This window comes from Ranitomeya variabilis, chromosome 1 (genome assembly GCF_051348905.1).
Source record: "Ranitomeya variabilis isolate aRanVar5 chromosome 1, aRanVar5.hap1, whole genome shotgun sequence".
Classification (NCBI taxonomy): domain Eukaryota; kingdom Metazoa; phylum Chordata; class Amphibia; order Anura; family Dendrobatidae; genus Ranitomeya; species Ranitomeya variabilis.
In genome coordinates, this window is record NC_135232.1 from 765,590,823 (window position 1) to 765,614,989 (window position 24,167).

The 24,167-nt window shown below is 43.4% G+C and overlaps 1 long non-coding RNA gene across 1 annotated transcript; it reads left to right on the plus strand.

Annotated features, from left to right (window-relative positions):
* Positions 1 to 4,115: 4,115 nt before the first annotated feature.
* LOC143783620 (uncharacterized) lies at positions 4,116 to 12,970 on the plus strand. Its single transcript, XR_013217318.1, has 2 exons — positions 4,116 to 6,826; positions 7,661 to 12,970. It is a non-coding gene; the product is annotated as an uncharacterized LOC143783620 (long non-coding RNA).
* Positions 12,971 to 24,167: the final 11,197 nt, after the last annotated feature.

Sequence of the window (24,167 nt, forward strand, 5' to 3'; positions counted from 1 at the left end):
GAGACTGCAATTAGAGCTGGAGTGCAACTTCAGAGGAAGGAAAAAAAAAAAAAAAAAAGGTTTCACACAGTTCCTTTTCTCTCCTGCTTCAGCCGATAGATTAAACATTCCGGCTGGCCATACTGTTATGGTTTCCAATGGCAAGGAAACATCAGAAGCATAGAATAAACGGACAAGCTCTCGGGTGATGGAAACTAGAGCTGACCGCGATGCTAAACCTACACACCACACTAGAAGTAGCCAGGGGGCATTCCTGCGTTGTCTCTAGATGCCGCGCGCCAGCCGGAGAACTATCTACCCCTGGTAGAAGAAAACACAGTCCTGGCTTGCCTCCAGAGAATGTCCCCACAGGAGATAGCAGCCCCCCACATATAATAACGGTGAGAGCAGATGAAAAGACACACGTAGTATGAAAGCAGATTTAGCACAGAGAGGCCCGCTAACTAAATAGCAGAAAGATACAACAGAGGACTTCGCGGTCAGCTGCAAAACCCTTCAAAACACCATCCTGAAATTACCTTAACTCATGTGACAACTCATGACACCGGAGTGGTAATTTCAGCCCAACAAGAGCTTCCAGCTGCAGAGATTCACATAAGTGCAAACTGGACAAAACATACAAAAATAGACTTAAGGACTAAAGTGTCCAACTTAGCTGAGCAGAAAACTGGGAGCAGGAACATGCAACAGAATCACTCTGGATACATTGATGGCCAGCATTAGAATGACTGAGGAGCAAGGTTAAATAGGATACTCCCACATCCTGATAGGAACAGGTGAACTGAGAAGGCAAAGCTTGCAGGACACCAGTACCACAAGAGACCACCGGGGGAGCCCACGAACCGAATCACAACAGGAGGAGTAGCAAGGAGAGAGATGAATTAGTCGGGCAGCAGAGTTAAGGATGGACTGGAGAGGTGCAAGGGTGTTAGCAGGGAGGCCACAGAAAAGGATGTTGCAGTAGTCAATGCGGGAGATGATGAGGGCATGCACAAGCATTTTAGTAGATTGATGGTTGAGGAAAGGACAGATTCTGGATATATTTTTGAGCTGGAGGCGACAGGAGGTGGAAAGAGCTTGGATGTGCGGTTTGAAGGACAGGGCAGAGTCAAGGGTTACTCCGAGGCAGCGGACGTCCGGTACAGGAGAAAGCGTGATGTCGTTAATTGCGATAGATAGGTCAGGTATGGAAGATCTATGAGATGGAGGAAAGATGATGAGTTCAGATTTGTCCACATTGAGTTTGAGGAAGCGAGAGGAGAAGAAGGAGGATATGGCTGATAGACACTCCGGGATTCTGGACAGCAGAGAGGTGACGTCTGGGCCAGAAAGGTAGATCTGAGTGTCATCAGCATAAAGGTGGTACTGGAATCCATGGGACTTTGAGTTGTCCCAGGCCAAGTGTATAGATTGAGAAGAGTAGGGGTCCTAGAACAGAGCCTTGGGGGACTCCAACAGAGAGAGGGTGGGATGAGGAGGTAGTGTGGGAGTTGGAGAAGCTGAATGTGTGGTTGGAGAGGTATGAGGAGATCCAGGATAAGGCGAGGTCTTTGATGCCAAAGGAGGAGAGGATCTGTAGTAGGAGGCAGTGGTCAACTGTGTCAAAAGCAGAGGACAGGTCTAGAAGGAGGAGTACAGAGTATTGTTCGTTAGCTTTGGCTGTAAGTTAGTCGTTAGTGATGTTGGTCAGGGCTGTCTCAGTTGAGTGATGGGGGCGAAAACCAGATTGTAGATTGTCAAAGAGCAAGTTAGATGAGAGGTGGGAGGAAAGTTCAGCGTGGACGTGCTGCTCCAGGAGTTTGGAAGTGAATGGGAGCAGCGATATTGGGCGATAGCTGGACATAGCAGCAGGATCAAGGGTTGGCTTTTTAAGGATAGGCGTGATTGTGGCATGTTTGAAAGCAGAAGGGAAGGTGCCAGAAGTTAGTGATAGGTTGAAGAAAATATAACCTTTATTAAGTAAACATAATAATTATTATTATTTATTTATATAGCACCATTGATTCCATGGTGCTGTACATGAGAAGGGGTTACATACAAAGTTATAGATATCACTTACAGTAAACAAACTAACAATGACAGACTGATACAGAGGGGCGAGGACCCTGCCATTGCGGGCTTACATTCTGCAGGAATAAAAGAATCCTTACAATTAAATTGCCTAGGAAAAACCAGGCTTGTAAAAATACAAGAGAGCAGACCAAAAAATAGAAGCTACCGGAAAAGACTAGAAAAAACATTAGGAAAAAGACCCCTCTAACATGATAGAAGTATGCCCAGTCAAAAGATCTCAACAAGCAGAACTGACAGCACCTAAATGGTTAATAACTACAAGGTGATAATATTAGTGTAACTATGTCATAACAAACTCTGTAAACCAATGTGAAGAAATGAGTGATCTCTCCCTGGATACCACTTCTATCTGAGCACCTACCTAGATGCGGAGGTTGGCACCCTAAGAAAAAGCAAGATTGGCACCCCCGCTCATACGATGGCTGTACCTGAACTCCTATAAAGACCCTATAAGGCTGATAGTCAGAAACAGAGAGCCAGATGGCCTGTAATCATTGTATGATATCAAGATGAAGTGGTGTCAGTGTATGATAACACATGCCAAAAAAAAAGTTGTGAATGTATACAAAGGCGAGATTACAATCAACTTAAGTCACTCAAAACAACTATGTTAGAATACTAAAAGATATATCATAGCTGCAATAAAGCCCCCGTCTCACTAAGCGAGATCGCTAGCGAGATCGCTGCTGAGTCACAAGTTTTGTGACGCAACAGCGACCTCAGTAGCGATCTCGCTATGTGTGACACGTACCAGCGATCAGGCCCCTGCTGTGAGATCGCTGGTCGTGTCGGAATGGCCTGGACCTTTTTTTGATCGTTGAGGTCCCGCTGGGTAGCACACATCGCTGTGTTTGACACCTTACCAACGACCTCGTTGACGACTCAGACACTGAATCGTCATAATAGCTCCCATGTGACATCGTTGTACAGGTCGCTACAGGTCGCTGGTGAGATGTCAAACAGTGAGATCGCAGCAGCGATCGTTGGAAGATCTCACTGTTTGACATCTCACCAGCGACCACATAGCGACGCAGCAACGATCCCTGACAGGTCGTATCGTTGTCGGGATCGCTTTAGCGTCGCTAAGTGAGACGGGGCCTTAACAATCCCCCAATATGAAAAGGATTAGACCAGTGCTGGCACACAATGACCCTGATAAATATTCCAGCAAATATGCAAAATAACAGTCAGCATAATATAAATGCATAGATGTTACCACACTCATGCTTCAACCCCAAAATATTCCAGTTTACAAAATGACAAATAGGGGCACAAAAAGATGCAACCCCAAAATACATCATACTCATCTGACATAGTGTGGAACTTCATGCAGATAGCTGGAAATGATGATAGCCTAGATCCTTAGATAAAGAGGACAGGCTCACAATACACTTTCGACACGTTTCCCCCACCTGGGTTCATCAGGAGAAATTACTTGTGTCTTGGCAGTAAAGGATCATGATAGAAATGAGGCTGATTACCTAAAACGGGAAAAATGTATTCTGATTTTGTGTCAGATATTGAGAAAAAAATGCATATATGTCTTTTTATATGGTGTATGTAAACTTCTGGTTTCAACTGTATATGCTGGAAGGTCGATTTGACACGGGATCCTATCTATCTTAACTGAGAATAAACCACCTAGCTAATTATCTGACTACTTGCAACAGCAGCAAACTTACTGCGCTGTTACACTCACAAAATGGTGCCGAAGCCACATGTACGCTTTTTATATGGAGAGGGACAAGTGACTTTAGCAGTCAATGATACAAGCCCTTGTTTATGGACATTGTGGATGGTTTCAGCACCCTGATTGGCTGCCAGAATCTCCATACATTAACTTAATTAAAAAAAAATAACAGTCTGCCGTTCCTCTGACATCTCCTCACCTCCTCCCCTCATTAAACACATTCCCCCACTCATCATACAGCACCACTCTCCCAGCCAAAGTCCTAACAAAAGCATTAGTGGAAGCTCGATCATTTACCGAATTTTGACGATTTTGAGGAAAATGGTAGAGAATACGTACATGTTATAGAAGGGTTAATAGTTTGCCTTTAACTGCCTTGCCTTTAAGTGCCTTTTACCTTTAAGTGTTAGAATTATTAGAATCTGTTGACTCAGTAGTCTGATGGTCTCCTCTCCAAGGAGACTACACTTCTTATCATGTATGTGCTCAATAGTCAGTTACAATATGTTCTGAGCTATGGTAAATAGAATGTGACCCTGGGTGATGGTGGGGGCTACATGAGTTACATTGAAATGCATGCTGTGTAAATGGTATAAAGCATTGCCTTGGTTTTAATATGTCAGATAAAAGTGACTTGCTCACGGGATACGTGTGAGGTGTCTTTTGTCTCCAAGCGCTTGTCAACTAAGGGCGTAAATCCACAATTAGGACTCACTGGTGATCTGTCAGCTGACATTTGGGTCAGAATGAAAACAGCTACGACAGTTTGGCGCCCGAACGGGGACCGTGTAACCAGCCGCCTTATTCGGAATCCGTATGTGGGAGCTTCCAGAGAGATTGGATAATGCAAGCAACAGCTGCAGCAAGGTGAGAATGTTAATTCTTACAATCTGTTTGCACCTGCAATCTCTCTTCCGGATTTCTCCATACCTCTGGGTAAAGGCTGTAAACACGGTTCAAAGAATCCACACATCACCAGTGAGTTTTGTGTTTGTTTTGTCTGTTTATGTCCGTATGAGAGTTGAATAATAGAGTTATAAGATGATAATTGTTATCTGTATTATTTGTCAATATCCTAATTGGTTGTGTATTTGTTTAGTGTGGGTAATACAAGAGCTGGGATAGACTCTGTGCAGTGTTGTTATTTTGGTCATTTTGGATTGGCAGTACATTATATGAAGCTGTATTTTGTATAAGGCTGTGGGTTTTGTTGTTTGGCCTTAAAGTGCTTTCAGAGTGTCAGTAGACACTGCTGCAGTTTTATTCATATAGAGTTGTGTTAATTCCAAAGTGCAGAATAGACAGGCTGTGTGAGCCTTGTATGTGTGTATGTCTATGAGAACCTCTGAATGAGATAAGAGGTGGAGTGATTGAGATAAGGGATTTTCTTCTTGTAAAAATCAACTGAAAAGTGAAAGGAGAAAGAAAAAAAAAACAATCCCTGAGCACGTATGAATGAATGATCACATAAGTATCATTACTTAGTTAAGTGTAAGTGTCTAAGTGTTGTTGAGGGTCCAGGATGAATGAGTTGTGGATATTTTTAATGTACATTTAATTTACATCTGAGATTTAGAGAAACCTGTGTTATATATGGTTTGATACTGGATAGGTTTCTATGTATGTCTATATGTGGTTTGGCCGGACGCGGTCAGAATCAGCTTTTTCAAGTTGTGCAGTGATTTGCCTGTATAGAGAAATTGTTTTTAATTCCGAGAGGATGAATATTTTGTAAACTGCTTCTGTGTGTGTGAGGCACAAAGCTCTGATCAGCGCGAAATACCAGATGGGAGGAGGGAAGTGCACCTCTGCGCTACTTGCTTGAGTTTTCTCCCCTTTGCGCTGTGGGCCAGAGGAAGGTTGGGAGAACACGCTGAGAGATTTGTGTTTAAAGCAATAAGTACTGTACGGAATTGAAAGTGAAAAAGAACTGTGCCTATTTTAGAGGAAAACTTGTAAGTGATTGAAAAGATTGGTAAAAGATTCACCTGCTTCAAGTTTGAGTGATTGATATAGCAAAGAGAGGATCAACAGAGGAGGTAGCCAACTGCACGGCTAGGTGGATGGAACCTTGCCATTCCATGGAGCTGTGCTAGCCAGCTGATTTACCGGGTGATAGGTGGATGGAACCATCCCCGTTAAATCCTTTAGGTCTATCGGGTAATAGGTGGATGTAACCATTCCCGTTAAATCTTGACACTCGCTCTGACTTGCTACGTGTGGCCCCCCGTAGATGGTAAGGCACACTAAAAAGGGCATTTGCAGAATAAAGGTGAGCTGTCTGAGGAATAAGTTGAAGCCATGGGCAACTTGTTCTGTGTGTGTGCAGTCAGTGCCCCAATGGGATCCGCTATACAGATTGAAAAAGGAAGCAGTGAAAGATGTGAAACCAATATTGAAAAAGGCAAAAATGCCAGTGAGTGGATGTTTTGTTGTTCAAAAAGGCACAGACAAAGGAGGAAAATAGCAAATGAATAAATGGTGTCTGAGAGAGTGCAGCAGGACGGAAGTAAGGTGTATTATGAATGTTTTGATGCTTAAAAGTCCGACTATGACTGACACATTACTGCTACTGTTATACCTTTGTATAACCAGAGACCCAGACAAGACAGATGGACTGTGGTCAGACAATCCCAGATTGGAGAAACACTTGTATGATCTGTGCTGCAACCCGACCTAAGAGAATTACACTGAATCCTGTCCAGACAAGATCACATGTAGTGACATAAGAAGCTGACACAGGATTGTGGTTGGTCGATAGTGGGGACATTAACTTTTGGGAGTAGGCTGACAGTAATCCTTTTGGGAAGGAGCTGTAGACCAGCATGTCATGTCACCCCCAACCGGTCATCTAGTCACCCCCACCACCAGAGAATCAACCACATCAGGTAGGGTAAAACAGATACAGGAGTATTATCCCTGGAGGCCCTCTGACTAGCTAGCTACGCTAAAACAATTGGCTGATCCTGAGAACCAACCTTTCCCATTTTTCAGATAAAGACAATATGATGGACGTATAAGTGCACCTGGGCAGGCCTAGGTAGTTAGTGAGCACAAAAGCAGGTGACGTACTAGGACACATAATTAAAGGGAACCTACCACCCCGTTTTTTAAAAATTAGATAAAAATAGTGTGAAATAGGGGCAGAGCTGGGCTTTACATTAGGGCCTTTTCGGTGCCTTTACACCCCCGTTAGGCTGCCCAAATACCTTTGTGAAGTGTCCGTTTTCTGCTGTCACTCAAGTGGGTCAGGTCGGATGGGCGTGGTCACAGCGCTGTTTGTCCCCCAGGATCCTGCTCATCATTACGTTGGTGGCGTAGTGGTGTGCGCATGTCCAAAGAAGATCCACTGCCCAGGAGATGAATAACGGCGCGGTCTTCGCTATTCAGCCGTTTACCGGTGGGCGCGGCCATCTTTCCTGTGGCCGCGCCTGCGCAGATGGAGTGCTCTGCTGCCCGGGACTTCAGGAAAATGGCCGCGGGATTCCGCGTGTGCGCAGATGGAGATCGCGGCGGCCATTTTCCTGAAGTCCCGGGCAGCAGAGCGCTCCATCTGCGCAGGCGCGGCCACAGGAAAGATGGCCACGCCCACCGGTAAACGGCTGAATAGCGAAGACCGCGCCGTTATTCATCTCCTGGGCAGTGGATCTTCTTTGGACATGCGCACACCACTACGCCACCAACGTAATGATGAGCAGGATCCTCGGGGACAAACAGCGCTGTGACCACGCCCATCCGACCTGACCCACTTGAGTGACAGCAGAAAACGGCCACTTCACAAAGGTATTTGGGCAGCCTAACGGGGGTGTAAAGGCACCGAAAAGGCCCTAATGTAAAGCCCAGCTCTGCCCCTATTTCACACTATTTTTATCTAATTTTTAAAAAACGGGGTGGTAGGTTCCCTTTAAGACACATACAGATGTGACAAGAGAAGAGAGTGTAGAGATGTACTTTGGACAGTTACAGCTGAAATGGGCAGACATGGGGTACAGTCCCATAAACCCACTTGATGTTAAAGTATTGGTAAATACATTCATTGACGGTATGACCAAAGACTTACGAGACGCAGTACAGACAGCTAGACCTGAATGGAGGAATGTAGATCCAAAAGATCTCCTGAAAGTTGCTAAAGGAGTTGAACAAACTAGGACAATAAGACGACGTGTCATGTATGCTGGAGTACAAGGAAAACAGCAGAGACACAGTAAGGGACCTAAGGACTTAGAAACAGTAAAGTGCTGGAATTGTGGAGAAAATGGACACTCAGACCAATCTTCCACCTTCTTCACCTCCAGGAGGGAAAGAGACAGAATTCTTGATTGACACTGGAGCAGCCGGAACTGTGGCACAGAGACTTGATAATGCCAGGCATGATTACTGACGAGACTGTGGAATGCGTGAGTGTAGAAGGACAAGCGACTGAAGCCCTATGACTAAACAAATAAGACTAGAATCACGAGACCGTGCTTAGAAGAGCTGCTTACAAACTTATTGTCAGTGACAATACCCCTATGGATTTGCTGGGAGCAGAGTTGAGTGCTGGCTAGGCCATCATACAGTACTCTCCTGAGGGTATTACAGTCACAAGTCCCCTTTCATATAAACACTTGGTGCAGAGGGACGCCAGGGTCTTCCACGTGCACATTATACCACAGGTAAATCATGCCCCATTATAGTTACACTTAATTCCATTCATTTGCCAGTTTAGTAGTTTCCTTACACAAGATGGTATAGTTACCATGTATTTCTAGGTTGTCTTCATATGATATATAGTTTTTTTAGCCATTCATTATATTGGCTCAAACCATAATCACTGTTTATTTGTCCTTTCCACTTCTTATACCTTATCGCAAGCAACTGGTATTAATATTTGGCATTTTTCAAATCCCTTCTTTTTATATTTGGAACTGTTAGTTATGGATTTACATAGGGCTACTACCTTCTTAAAATTAGCTTGTGCTTTGCTGTGGCCTATGGCATTGTGCTCTCCCATTTTACGACTCAGTATCTTTCGTAAATATATATATTTTCATATATATAATTTTCTTTTGGTAACATATTTTGTGAATCAAATTTAGTTTTCTTAAGAGGTACTCTACCCAATCAAATACGGGTATAAATAGTATTTGGTCATTAATGTGTGATTTATATAAACACTTGTGTAATATTTCACAAATGGTGTATATGGCAAGAGTGGTGAAGGTAATGCCTGACACCAGAATGTCTGAGGACAGGAAAAAGAGTCAGGTGCCAGACACCGTTTGGGCAAGGGGAAAATCTGATGTGGGTCGATTGCCCATTCCCCTTGTTTTGATTAAATTAAAAGAAGGAACCACTCCTCTTTGGTTAAAGCAACACCCCTTTGTACCCCATTAAAAAGAAAAAGGACCCAAGGGTTCCCCTGACACAGAATAGTTCATGACTTACAGGCCATTAATGATGTACAGTGAGTGTGATCTCAATTGTCCCTAATACACACACCGTACGGTCACAAAAGGTTTCACAGTCATTAATTTGGCAAATGCATTCTTCTCTGTACCCCTGCACCCTGACTGACAGCATCTTTTCTTTTTTACTTACGAAGGTAAACAAACACTGTTGGACGGTCCTCCCAAAAGGGGGAAAGAACTCCCCAACCATCTATTCAACAGCGATGGCAGGGATTCTTGAGCAGTGGCAACCACCTCATCCACAGACTGTACTATTGCAGTACGTAGATGACCTCTTGCTCTGCTGCCCGGACCAGACGTCCTGCAAGGAAGCTACAGTTTCCTTGCTGTGCTTTTTGGCAGAGAAGGGTTGCAAGGTCTCACATGACAAATTACAGTATTACAAACAAAAGGTGACATTTTTAGGACATTGTATTGATGAATGTACAAGACACCTGACTGAAGACAGAAAACAGGCAATACAAAATCTCCCTTTACCCAGGTCACACCAGCATCTACGTATTTTCCTAGGTTTGGTGACCTACTGTAGGCCTTGGATAAGGTCTGCTTCACAAATGATGCAACCACTCTATGACAGGTTGTCATCAAACCCCTACAATCTCACTCAAGAAGCAATTGATTCTCTGAAGCTGCTCATTGTGCCAGCCCCGGCCTTAGGCATTCCAAACTATGATCAGCCATTTTTCTTATTTTGAACAGAGCAGGGAGGACATGCTACCACAGTACTGACACAGCAACGTGGAGAGGAACAGAGACCAATAGCTTACTACTCAGCACAATTAGACCCAGTGATTAGAGGGTCTCCTACGTGTGTCCGTGTTGTAAGAACTGCTGTATTACTGTTAGGCATGTGAGCTCACACTGACTTTTTCGTTTGACAATTTGTTCCCCACATGACATTAATGCCACACTCATACAAATACAACCAGAACACCTGTCTATGGATAGACAGATCAGACTCGAATGTGTTCTAATACTAATTCCTGAATACGTCACCCTCAAAAGACATAGTGTTCTGAATCCAGCCACTCATCTGCCTGTGGATTCAGAAAAGGGGGAATTGGTGACAGCATTAGGAAAAAAAAAAAAGTACACTGGTACGTTGACATGACGCACAAACATGACTGCATAGGAACTGATGAGTCAGGAGACAGTATGTTTTACATATGTTCATGAAAAAAAAACAAAAAACAAAAACCTGTTCCTAATGCATATTTTGAAGTTTTATTTTTGTAGATGGCTCCAGATACCACCAGGATGGGCGATTCTACACTGGACATACAGTAGTATCCTCACATGAGGTAATCCGAGTTGAACCACTCCCTCCACACATGTTGGTGCAGGAGGCAGAGTTGAAGGCGCTCACTGAGGCGTGTAGAGCTGCTGCAGGTAAAGTCGCTAATATTTACACAGATTCGAATTGTGCATGGGGAATATCCCATGATTATTGCCCTGTCTGGAGAAGCAGAACGTTTCTTACATCAGCCGGTAAGCCCATTAAAAATGCAGAGCTGATGAAACAATTAGTGGAGGCATTGACGTTACCAGTCCAGGTTGGCATCGTCAAGGTAACAGCACACACGGACGGTGACTCTGTGGAGGTAGAGGGCAACAGAAGGGCGGACGAGGCTGCTAAAATAGCAGCAAGGCGGCCTAGGGAGCAGTGGACGGTGGCGGAGAGTCAGCGTATTCCAGCCACACTGAGCCTAGATGTCCTGAAATCCCTCCAGCTGCCCAAACAGAGAAGGAACACGGGGGAGAATGGGAGCTGAGCTAAACTCAAAAGGAGTTTTGGGAGAATAAGGATAAATTGTATATACCAAAGTCCCTGTTCCTAATAATGGCGCAAGCAACACCTGGCCCCACTCACACCTCAAAATGTCACATGCCTTCCGGATCGCTCCTGGTTTCAGTTACGCAGCAGCAAAGCTCGTACGGTCATGCCTCATCTGTGCACAGCACAACCCTGGTAAAACAGTAAAAATCCCTAAGAAAGCGACGCCCAGGCCTCTCTACCCGTTTCAGAGACTGCAGACGGGCTACATACAGCTACCCAAGGTAGGAGTGTGTGAAAAATGTCCGAGTATGTGTAGATCTCTTCTCTGGTTGGCGGGAAGCCTATCTGGTAAAATGTGCAAATGCTAAAGTGACTGCAGACAAACTGATGAAAGAACTGATCTGCAGGTATGGTGCCCAGAAACCATAGAGAGCGATAGGGGCACACACTTCACGGGAGAAATAATGAGGGAAGTCATGCAGGCCCTGGAAGTACAGCAAGCATATCATGCACCATATAGACAACAAAGTAGTGGGAAAATGGAAAGACTAAGTGGGACACTTAAACTGGAAATTCAGAAGCCATAGCAGACACAGGAAAGAGCGGGGTAGAGTGCTTGTCTCTTGCACTCTTTCTAGTTAGACACACTCCAAATAGAAAGACAGGCTTGTCTCCTTTTGAAGTCCTGTTTAGTAGTTTGCCAAAGACTGGTCTGTACTTCCCACAGGTGCTACAAATGCAACACGGTGCTATGACAGCCCATGTCCAGGCCTTGCAGAACAGACTTAATGTATGTGGTGCATAAACATGTGTTTTCATCCATTCCAGATCTTAATGCCAGTGCGGCTGCACATCTGCTAAATCCAGGTGATTGGGTGGTCATACACAGACACGTGAGAAGGAGCCTATATCCACGGTTTGACGGCCCGTTGTAAAGTCCAGTTGACCACATTCACTTAAGGGAACGCCCACCTGGATCCATGCCAGTCACTGCAAAAAGATCTTTTCACTAGCAGAAAGACGGTTGTCCTAATCATCTTGCTGGCAGTGGTAGGATGTTTGCACCTTACAGAGACACTGGATAAACTTTTAAGTGTTGACAAGGACAACAAACTTATTCAGCATCTTGCTTTTCTTACAAGCGACGCGGAAGGACAAAAACTGCTGGACTGTTGGATCTGTATACACAGCCCAGTATTTGTAAGGGCTATGCTGTACTTAGCCTTTACCCCTGGAGCCAAGGAAGGTACTAACACCACACAGCATACCCAATGAGACTTGGACTCAGGTTTTCTAGGTTCCTTAAGGCTCTTAATAAGACTAATACAATATAGAGACTCCTTTTTAAATCCAGCCGATTGGCTTAGCGGCCTAGCAGGATGGATTATTTTTGGTATTTTTCAGACTTGTATGCAAATCTTGTTGCTTTGCTTATTGTTTTATGTAGCCGTAAAAGCGCTAATATATGTATTACCTAAGGCTGAACCTTCTGTAGTATATCATAGGCCCCGTATGGCCACTGCTGATGGGGAAGTTGAGTGTCCACACTGAGGGTGGATGGGCGAAGCAGGTAGCAAGTCCCCTTGTGGGTACTAGACCCATGAGACAGTAGCTCCTTTGTGGACATCAGCGGACCCCGTAGCAAAGGTTATACCATTTACAAAAGGGGGAAATTGTTATAGAAGGGTTAATAGTTTGCCTTTAACTGCCTTGCCTTTAAGTGCCTTTTACCTTTAAGTGTTAGAATTATTAGAATCTGTTGACTCAGTAGTCTGATGGTCTCCTCTCCAAGGAGACTACACTTCTTATCATGTATGTGCTCAATAGTCAGTTACAATATGTTCTAAGCTATGGTAAATAGAATGTGACCCTGGGTGATGGTGGGGGCTACATGAGTTACATTGAAATGCATGCTGTGTAAATGGTATAAAGCATTGCCTTGGTTTTAATATGTCAGATAAAAGTGACTTGCTCACGGGATACGTGTGAGGTGTCTTTTGTCTCCAAGCGCTTGTCAACTAAGGGCGTAAATCCACAATTAGGACTCACTGGTGATCTGTCAGCTGACATTTGGGTCAGAATGAAAACAGCTACGACATACACGAATCCGAATGTGCAAGGTTCGTGCCAAATTTCAAATTGGAGAATGGTTTCCAAACAACTTTGCTCATCTCTAGTAATAAGAGCTCCATTTTAGAACATAGAAAAGTCAGTTGGAGGCACTGCACACAAATACAATAGTGATCACCATTGTCAACTGGCCATATGGATATTTTACCTGCTGTAAATTTCTAGCAATTGAGGTGCTTGTCTTGAGAAATATTCATTTATTGTATACTTGTAGTTGTTCTTCTTATATGAACAAGTTATGAAGTTAAAATTGTTCTGATGTTTAATTCAAAATCCAATCTAAGGCTTCTTTCTTGTAAATCTCCTCCCTTGAGACCACATCCAAAAAGCACAAAATTAATTAACCCCTTCAAGACCTTGTACATACAGGTACATCCAAGGTCGTGTCCCTGCATTTGATGCAGGCTTCAGCACTGAACCCGCATCTTTCCCTGCACATGACGGCTGATGTGATTTGCTGTGATGTGCCTCTAACAGCCACGGGTGGATCCGAGATCCATCCGCAACTATTAACAAGTTAAATGCCATTGTCTATCTCTGACTGTGTCATTTAACACGCATTGGGCAGAAGCGCATCACAAAATCAGCCCATCGGTGCCCCTGTCACATGGTCACAGCGCACCAATGGATTGGCATGACAGCTGAGGGACTCCAGAAGACCCCCATGCCTGTCATTATAAATCTAAGAACACTAAAATAAAAAAGAACCTATACATGTTTGGTATCTACATACTCGTAATGGCCAGGAGAATCATGTTTTAGGTCATTTTTAGCATGTAGTGAACATGGCAAATAATAAAAAAATAAAAAAAAACAATTGTGGAATTGCACTTTTTTTTGCAATTTCACCGTACTTGGAATTTATTTCCATTTTCCAGTACATGATATGGTAAAACCAATGGTGTCATTCAAAAGTACAACTCTAATTAAAAACCCTACTATTACTATATTGACAGAAAATTTAAAAATGTTATGGCTCTCGGAAGAAGGGGAACAAAAAACAAAAGCACTAAAACGGAAAATTGCAAGGTGGTGAAGGGGTTAAAAAACACATGAGCAATTAAAAGAAGCCACAATGAAGGATATGTTCACTAAGGCTACGTTCACATTAGCGTTGTGCGACGCAGCGTCGGGCGCCGCTGCATCGCCGCATGCGTCACGCACCCCTATATTTAACATGGGGGCGCATGGACATGCGTTGCATTTGCGTTTTGTGATGCATGCGTCGCTGCGGCGCACGCGTCAGGGCGCACAGGATGCAGCAAGTTGCATTTTTTGTGCGTCCAAAATCAAGCAAAAAAAGGACGCATGCGTCACAAAACGCTGCGTTGTGCATGCGTTCACATTTACGTTGTGCGTTGCGTCGCCGACGCTGCGGCGCACAACGCAAATGTGAACGTAGCCTAATATCATTAAATTTCAATTTAAATATCCAATAAGCTTCTCTGCTAAAAAAAAAAATACAGATTACAGATTTGTAAGCCGAAATCGGGAGAGGAACAATCAGAGGAAAAGTATAATATAAATATGTCACCACTTCTGTATTTATCACCCACTCCTGGTTTTGGCTTCTAGATACTGAGCTAAATAACACACCGAATACTGAAGGTGTAAACATGCCCTTGTGAAAATCACGAAAATACTGTGATACTGCATATATATTACAATTTTGAAAGCCAATGTCTGATAAATGTCTCCTACTTCTAATCCTCAAAGGACCTCTTGTACATCCAGGATATTGAACACTATAAATGGAGCATGAGAATAAATATACCATAAAGGAAGAATTGCACTTAGGATCTGAAAATTAATTTAATGTAGCATTACTGACCAACAGGTACAAATTTTATGACCACTTTTCTTCGCTCCTTTGATTTAGAAACCTCACTAATAAATAAATTGGGGGGCAAAATGTTGCCCAAAGTACAGGCTTTAAATTACATTCATCTAAAACCCTGCTTGAGAATACTAGATAATCAGGGTTTTGGTGAAAGATATGGATACTTTTTTTTTAATAATAAAGGACATTTTGAAATATTCCAAGCTATCAGTGGTTGAGAAGGTTGCTGCAGCTATTAATGCCCATTCCCCATTTCTTTGCATTGGAACAAATCACATCTATTTTGACATGCTACGAGATTTTTCACTCTTCACATGAACAATAAAGGAAAAAAATATATTTTCACCTCACCTTGAAGAACAAGCAGTGTCAGATCCCTGGAGAGTACGTAGAAGAAAAAAAATCGCAGTTGAAAAAGAAAGAATATAAATTCATGCAAAAAAAAAAAATCCAGCACTTGGTCTCCAATGTACAATACAAATAATAACAATTATAAATAAATAAATTTTTGTGTAAATTCAAAAACTGAAAAGTGGGGCATGCAATATTATTCAGCCCCTTTAATTTAATACTTTGTTGTGCCACCTTTTGCTGCGATTACAGCAGCAAGTCGCTTGGGGTATGTCTATCAGTTTTGCACATCGAAAGACTGAAATTCTTGCCCATTCTTCCTTGGCAAACAGCTCGAGCTCAGTGAGGTTTGATGGAGATTGTTTGTGAACAGCAGTTTTCAGCTCTTTCCACAGATTCTCAATTGGATTGAGGTCTGGACTTTGACTTGGCCATTCTAACACCTGGATACGTTTATTTGTGAACCATTCCATTGTAGATTTTGCTTTATGTTTGGGATCATTGTCTTGTTGGAAGACAAATCTCCATCCCAGTCTCAGGTCTTTTGCAGACTCAAACAGGTTTTCTTCAAGAATGGTCCTGTATTTGGCTCCATACATCTTGCCATCAATTTTAACCATCTTCCCTGTCCCTGCTGAAGAAAAGCAGGCCCAAACCATGATGCTGCCACCACCATGTTTGACAGTGGGGATGGTGTGTTCAGGGTGAGGAGCTGTGTTGCCTTAACGTCAAACATACCGTTTGTTATTGTTGCCAAAAAGTTTGATTTGGTTTAATCTGACCAGAGCTCCTTCTTCCACATGTTTGGTGTGTCTCCCAAGTGGCTTGTTGCAAACTTTAAATGAAACTTTTTATGGATATCTTTGAGAAATGGCTTTCTTCTTGCCACTCTTCCATAAAGGCCAGATTTGTGCAGTGTACGACTGATTGTTGTCCTATGGACAGACTGTCCCACCTCAGCTGTAGATCTCTGCAGTTCATCCAGAGTGATCATGGGCCTCTTGGCTGCATCTCTGATCAGTCTTCTCCTTGTTTGAGATGAAAGTTTAGAGGGACGGCCGGGTCTTGGTAGATTTGCAGTGGTATGATACTCCTTCCATTTCAATATGATGGGATGTTTAAAGTTTTGGAAATCATTTTGTTTCCAAATCTGGCTTGAAACTTCTCCACAACAGTATCACGGACCTGCCTGTTGTGTTCCTTGGTCTTCATGATGCTCTCTGTGCTTCAAACTGAACCCGAGACTATCACAGAGCAGGTGCATTTATACGGAGACTTGATTGCACATAGGTGGATTATATTTATCATCATCAGGCATTTAGGACAACATTGGATCATTCAGAGATCCACAATGAACTTCTGGAGTGAGTTTGCTGCACTGAAAGTAAAGTAATACTGCACGCCCTACTTTTGAATTTTTGTATTTCCACAAAAATGTAAAATAACCAATACATTTCGTTCAACTTCACAATTGTATTCCACTTGTTGATTCTTCACCAAAAATTTACATTTGGTATCTTTATATTTGAAGCATGATATGTGGGCAAAGGTTGAAAAGTTCCAGGGGCCGAATACTTTTGCAAGGCACTGTATGTGTGTGTATGAAGGAAAAGTTAACCCCAAGAAGGCTGAATCCTATTCACAGCAAAACTTAACATGGATATGTAGTTTTGCCATGTTGGGCTCAGACTGTGTGGTGGCTTCCATCCTTTCAGCCACACGGAAACGTGGACTAGGGGCACAGCGGAAAGTGTCGGAGACCAACTGCTGCCGCCAGAAGATGGACCAGCATTATTTCCAGGACCTCCGTGGACAAGCGTCGCATCAGCCATTGTTGGCGCCATCACCGCTTCACAACACCCTCGACCTGAGGAGAGGATCAGCGGAAAGGATAAGTTAAGCCCACAAGAACTGTCCCTACTGTCTTTCCTGCTCTTTCACCCTACACACAGTTTCACCATTGAACTGTTGAATTCCTTGTTTAACCCTTTACCTCCTTGCGTGGAGTATCCCACTGTTGATTAAAACCCAGTTAACCCTTGCTCTGTTTCCTGCCTGTCACTGCATCCTGCTACCTGCTCACACTATTGCAGGAACTCAGAACCACAAGGGGATCTCCTGGAAGAATGCTGAGAGGTGTCAAATTTAGCTCCTGGCTAGCAGATGGTTTGTAACTGGACAGAATATTTCCTCTTGAAAGTATAAAGAGAAGGGGTGTGGGGGCACAAGATATTTGAAATGGCACAACTTAGCCCACAAACATCAACTTTTAAATGGGCCAATCTGGATCATCCTGGAATTTTGAGCCTATGGTCAAGACTATTTAATAGCTGGGTAGCACAAAGAGAAGTTGTTCATATGTTGGGGCTGTGTATGCTGGTATGATCCATAATTCATTTTCTCCTTCCCTTAAGGAAACAGAAAACAACTGTAGATGGAAACGTTTCGATATTTCTGTTATATCTCCCTTTTTATATCTGTTTTGCATATTTGTGTGTCGATTTATTTTACATTTCATATTTTTTATTGTAAACATTGTATACTTTTATATTAAAGCTTAAGATGTTTAATAAGTTTGATCATTGTATGTTCTAAAGAACTCATAGCCTTTCAGAGAATGTGTGACTTTTTGATTGTCTGACAGTAACATATTTTGGGGATTCATCACTGCTACCTGCTCACACTATTGCAGGAACTCAGAACCACAAGGGGATCTCCTGGAAGAATGCTGAGATGTGTCAAATGTATCTCCTGGAAGCAGATGGTTTGTAACTGGACAGAATATTTCCTATTGAATGTATAAAGAGAAGGGGTGTGAAGCACAAGATATTTGAAATGGCACAACTTAGCCCACAAACATCAACTTTTAAATGGGCCAATCCGGATCATCCTGGAATTTTGTGCCTATGGTCAAGACTATTTAATAGCTGGGTGGCACAAAAAGAAGTTGTTCATATGTTGGGGCTGTGTATGCTGGTATGATCCATAATTCATTTTCTCCTTCCCTCAAGGAAACAGAAGACAACTGTAGATGGAAACGTTTTGATATTTCTGTTATTTCTCCCTTTTTTATTTCTGTTTTGCATATTTGTGTGTCAATTTATTTTACCTTTTCATATCTTTTATTGTAAGCATTGTATACTTTTATATTAAAGCTTAAAATCTTTAATAAGTTTGATCATTGTATGTTCTAAAGAACTCATAGCCTTTCAGAAAATGTGTGACTTTTTGATTGTCTGACAGTAACATATTTTGGGGATTCATTACCCCATGTGTTTGATGAGTAGTGGCAGTGCAGTGCATTAAGAAATCGGGGTGTGCTGAATGTGTTGTGGTGTGATTTATGCTCACCTTATGTCCTAAACCAGAGGATGAGTGCTGGATTGAGTGAGAGGAAATAAATTAACCCTTGCAGGAGCACCCCACGTCACATGCTGAGAAGTGTTTACATAACAATACCTCTCTGTTCTTGGTCAGCTTCCTACGCTTGCTGCTATCTTCCCTGTGAGTGCCCGCTAAAAGTGAAGTGTTGCTGGTTGGAATAGTTACCCTGAAATTGCAGAGGTTCTAATCCTTGGCAAGCCACCTGAAGAGTGAGACTATGTCACTTGCTCCATGTTGTGTCCTTGCTGTTGCTTTACTATTGATGATCCAATAATGTCTTACCGGTGTGTTGTACCCTTACATTGTGTGTCTGATTAGTGTTCTGCCCACGAGGAAGGAGTACATTTAGTGGCATGAGCTTAGGCCTGTGCAAACCTTCAAAAGACAACCATGCCAGTGAACGAGAGCAACCACCAACGGTCATGTCTTCACACCCTTTATAACAGGTCACCTAATGAATATCCTTGTCAGAACCGAGGAGACGCAATGATCTGTCCATATTTCCAGCAGCATTCTTCTCTGCCAGAAGCACTCACAGATCCAGTTTGTAAGATCTATATGTATTTAATCCCTTTTTTATATATACTGTTTTTGCCAGTGAGTCACCCACCAGGGCCGTGGGGTACTCGGTACTGGGTCCTGCGGTTCACAGGGGGATGTCACCATGGCTGCGACCTGGTCCGTGGCCTGGGCACCCATGTAAAAGGGAAAGGTCTTTAAAGGGAAAAGAGTTTGTGTTCGTGATGCCACCTGTGGTATTTGGTCAGTGGGGACCGACGCTGCTTTAAGGGGTCCTCTGGGGTGATGTTATGGCAGCTAGATGGTATAGCTTCCCACAGGTGAAGTATATCCCCAGGGCTCCCGGTGTTTAGATGGAGGATGGTGAAAGGCGCAGTAAAGAATGAGGACACAGGTTTGCCATTTCTTTACCTTATTTACTGTCGACTTCAGGCAGCTACAGTCAAGGGCACCAGATCACAGGGCAGGCAGGGTCCAACCGGCTTGGAGGCAAGTTAGGAGTCCCCTTATCCAGGTGGAAATCAAAAGCCTTCCTCTAGCGCCGTGGTGTTGTAGTCCCTTACTGCCTAGGGCTTCACATAAGGTCCTCACAGAGGTTATCACTCTCTCTCTGTCCCCTGGATAGGATAGGACATAACCCGTATGACTGGTGGCTTGAGGCTGTTTATAGGGACTCTAGTACGCCCTGGCCTCTGAGGGGTGCCATCGTGCCTCCTGGGTGTTTGTTGGACAGGTAACTTGGAGTTCAGCTGTCCTGCCGGTCTCTGATGTAAGTCATAGAGGTCCTTACAACCTCGGTGTTCCAGCTACCGGTCTCTAAGCCTCAGAAGGAGGCAGCCTGCTCGGGGCTGGTCTCCCCCTGGTAATCTCTCCTGTGCTTTGCTCTCCTGCACGTTCACTGCAATCAATTCGGCTTTCTGAATGTCTCTTTCCAGGAACTGCTGCACTGCGGCTACACAGCTCCGTAAAACCCTCCTCTGCCTCAGACTGATCCAGTCTATTTCCTGGCAAGAACTGTTCTGACTTTCCCTACAGACTACCGGATACATATATATGGAAAGTCACCTAGTGAATAGGATCAAAAGCTCCCCCTGGTGGCCTGGAGTGTGAATGTGTTGCATGTTTGTGGTACCTGGTTACAGTTATCCCTCCTTACCTTCAAACGCAACATCACTCTCCCCGTGAGGAAAGCAATGCTACTGTGACGACCAGGACCCTGGGGCGCCACACCAGCATGTATGTCCTTTTGTAAATATTTTCTAACCTTTTTAAGTACTGTACTCTTTTTGGATACTAAATCAATATTTAATAAGTTTGTCCCTGTTTCTGTAACATATCCATGATCTAAAGGAATGAAAATACTGTATATTGGTTGCATTACTTTGCAGCTAGAGCTTGGGAAAGCTGAATGTGCATGTGTACTTCTGTGTTACCCAATGCAGGTGTCTCGCTGGCCTGGTAAAATGGTGAGCGGTAGCAGTATAAAGTGTGGCTTGGATGTGGGGATCATTTATGGGGTGTGCTTAGCTCAGTGTTGGCCTATTGCAATAGGTGAGTGGATGAATAAGTGTGAGAAGTGGAACCCCCCCTTTATGGACATGTGTGGCGAGTGAGTAGTGTTCATAACAGTTACATTCTGTTTTTAGACTCATTTTTGTTCTGCTGATACAATATATGTCACTTATATTCTTTAAATTGTATTGCATAATGATTAGATGTCATAAATATTAAATACACTTACTTTTGATCTTAATATACCTTTCTAACTTTAGGAACAATTCAATTAAAGTCTTTGATTGAGGTACACAACTTTTTCCGTATAATTTCATGTCAACAAGTCATTAGAAAGCAATGACACAGGAGAATTGCCACAAAAAAGTAACAGAGCTAATAAAACAGAATGTAATGGTTTCGTATGCAGAGTCTGGCAGAGTTAGGATTAAGAGAATTGAGCTCTAGTCTCAGGAATACAGCTGTAGTTTCAATATACATTAAGATATGTTTCCAGATGCTCACAGATAAGTTTTCTTTATTCCCCATGGTAATTGTGATGAGCAATGAAAACCTTAAATGATTTTATAGCCAATGTTAAAGTGAGATCCCAGGCTCCATGGAGAATGATTCTATGCTAGTTATATGTGCATTACAATAGCATTGAGGCAGATTATTAACCTATGACTTACCAGTGACAGATATTATTTTTTCATCATGTTGATGAAGCCGTTTATACTCCCCTCTGGAGGCCATATATTATTAAGCCTATGTTTTGCTTTCGTTGTTATTTCTGTTTTCTATGGGTTTTTTTTAATGTAGAAATAGCTAAGAATAAACCAATAGTCCTATATAGGAGGAATCGCAATATAGGAGATTTACTCGTGCAGACAAGATTTAGATCGCATAAAAATACATCCACCTGGCTTGACATTACTCGCTTATTATGAAATTACCGCTCCGGTAATTGGTCTTTTTGTAAATTGCGCATAACAGGTAAAAAGAAAAAATTAGGTGCGATTACACATGAGATAAAATAATTTATAACATGTAACACTAAGTACATAGTATATGCGATTTTTTGCTCATGTCAATTCTTCTATATTGAAAAAACAATAAGACCAATGTGTGTGAGATTCAGAGAAAACCATCATTCAATAACAACTATGAAAGGGTCACTAGTAGTGACTCACTACATTTTATTAGATATATCCACAAGTATCACAATGCAGATCCAAATGTATTAAGTTTTGCGGGCATTGAAAATGTTAGTTATCCTATACAAGGAGAATGTTTAGAATTGAGAGTCCTCAGTGGTTGATACCTTTTAATGGCTAACTGAAAAAAGATGGTAACAAATTGCAAGCTTTCGAGACTACACAGGTCTCTTCATCAGGCATTTTCTATCTACTGGCTAACATGGTACCAAGATATATATCTTTCCTATACAAGGAGGAAATTTTAATAAATTACTTCTCCAGAGAGAAGCTAAGTGCATTCTAGACACAGACGTGCAAGGTCCTTTTGGTCTATACGCAAGTTAGATATGTCTGTGTGGTTATGATATATTTTTTTCTGTTCACATGTGATGTGTTTTTTCACTAATTGTTGACTCCTTTAACCCTTGTTAAAGGGAACCTGGCTGTCACCACTTTTTTTGCTCTATCAGCTAAAAATATAATTTAATTGATTGTCAGGTATGCATTCCACATCTACATTTAAAACCCCCCGACACCTCATGCATTACCCATAAAAACCTTTTTTATTTGTCCCGCGCTGTATGTTAATCTGTTCAGTCCGGTCCAATGGACGTTGCCTCTGTTCCCTCACTCCACCCCTCCTTGGCTTGCTGTATGCATTCTTTGCCGTGAATCTCGCAGAGCGCGTACAGATTTTGACGTGCGCATTGCAATGTGACTTTGCGCGTGTGCAGTATGCTTTGCCCAATTGTGGGCAAAGCCGAAAAGCATTATGGCGCATGCGCCAGTACTGCCCCGTACTGCTTTTCAGCTTTGCCCGTAGTTGGGCAAGCAGATAGATGGATAAATAGATAGATAAAAAGCCGTACAGTATAGAGTAGAATAGGTGAGAATAGAATAGATAGAATAGATATATACACATAGTATAGGTGTATGCATATATATATGCAGCGCCCCAAAGTCCTGGTCGTTGCAGTACTGTCGCTCCGCCACTAAGGAGAGTGATGGTATGTCTGATTGCACTAAAGGAGTTCACCTGACCAGGTATCACAGTCACACATTACACTTCACACTCCGGCCACCAGGGGGAGCAAAGGGTTCTATGTATTAGGCCACTCCTCACACTCTGGTAAAACTGGGGGTTGGATAGGAAGTTAGGGAGAAGCTGACTGGGTTTTGCCCAGGTAACATCGAGTGAGAGAAGAGGTTGCTTGGGAGGATCCAGAGGGGTCCCTGTCAGGTGTGGGATCCTGACAGAGGCCTAGCGAAAGGACAGATCGTTATGGAGCCGCGCCTGCACTTCATTGCGGCGGCATCTTAAGAAAGGACACGAAGCGAAGTATATTGTGGAGAAGTGAGAAACGAGATCACAACACAAAGGCAATAGAACCAGTAGGAGTCGTGCCCCGAGATCAGCAACATCCTACTGAGGCGCGTAGCCGGTGTCTGGAACGCCGAGGAAGTATTGGGCTCTACGCATTACGTCAAACCAACGACAGGGCAGTTAATTTTAGGTTGGCTGCCTCACCTTAATCACCTAATGAAGACAACGGAGGCAATTGTGGGAGAGGGGCGTCTCTAGGGTCCCAGGATAACTCCAGGCCTACCCCGTCATACGGGTGCGTCCTATCCATATCATCTGGGGACGGAGAGAAAGAACAGAAACACACACGACAGTTGTGAGGACTATCCCGTGGTGCTCAGCAGGGAAGTACTACAACACCCAGGCGCTAGTAGGTAGGCACTGATTTCCACCTGCAAAGGGAACTCTGGATGTGCCTTCGGACCGGCCGGTCTCAGCCAGCCCTGTTAGCAGTGCTCTGGATTGCGGATGCCGAAGCCTTCAGTAAAGAGGTAAAGAGACTTCAACCCTGTGTCCTCGTTATTTACTGCGACCTACACTACCACCTACACCTTTTATTGGGCGCCCCTTAGCAGGACCACGGACCGGGTCAGGCCACCGTGACATCCTCCGAACCGATAGACCCGGTACCGAGTATCCCCGCCGTCCTGCGTCTGGGGGCCGCTCCAACTTAGCGTCACGAACAGGATCTACTTAAGCCTGAAGAATCAGGTCATGTGTGCCCTGGAATTGTGACTGAACCGTGATTTATTGCAAAGACTGTGTATTGCTATTTGCCACCGAAAGTTCCTGCCAAAATCGCCGCCATTGCAGTGCCACGAGGAGCGCAGGAGAAGGGCATGGATTTGAGGGCGTGAACAAACTGAAGAGCACGAAAGACAATGGCCGCCCAGTCTAAGT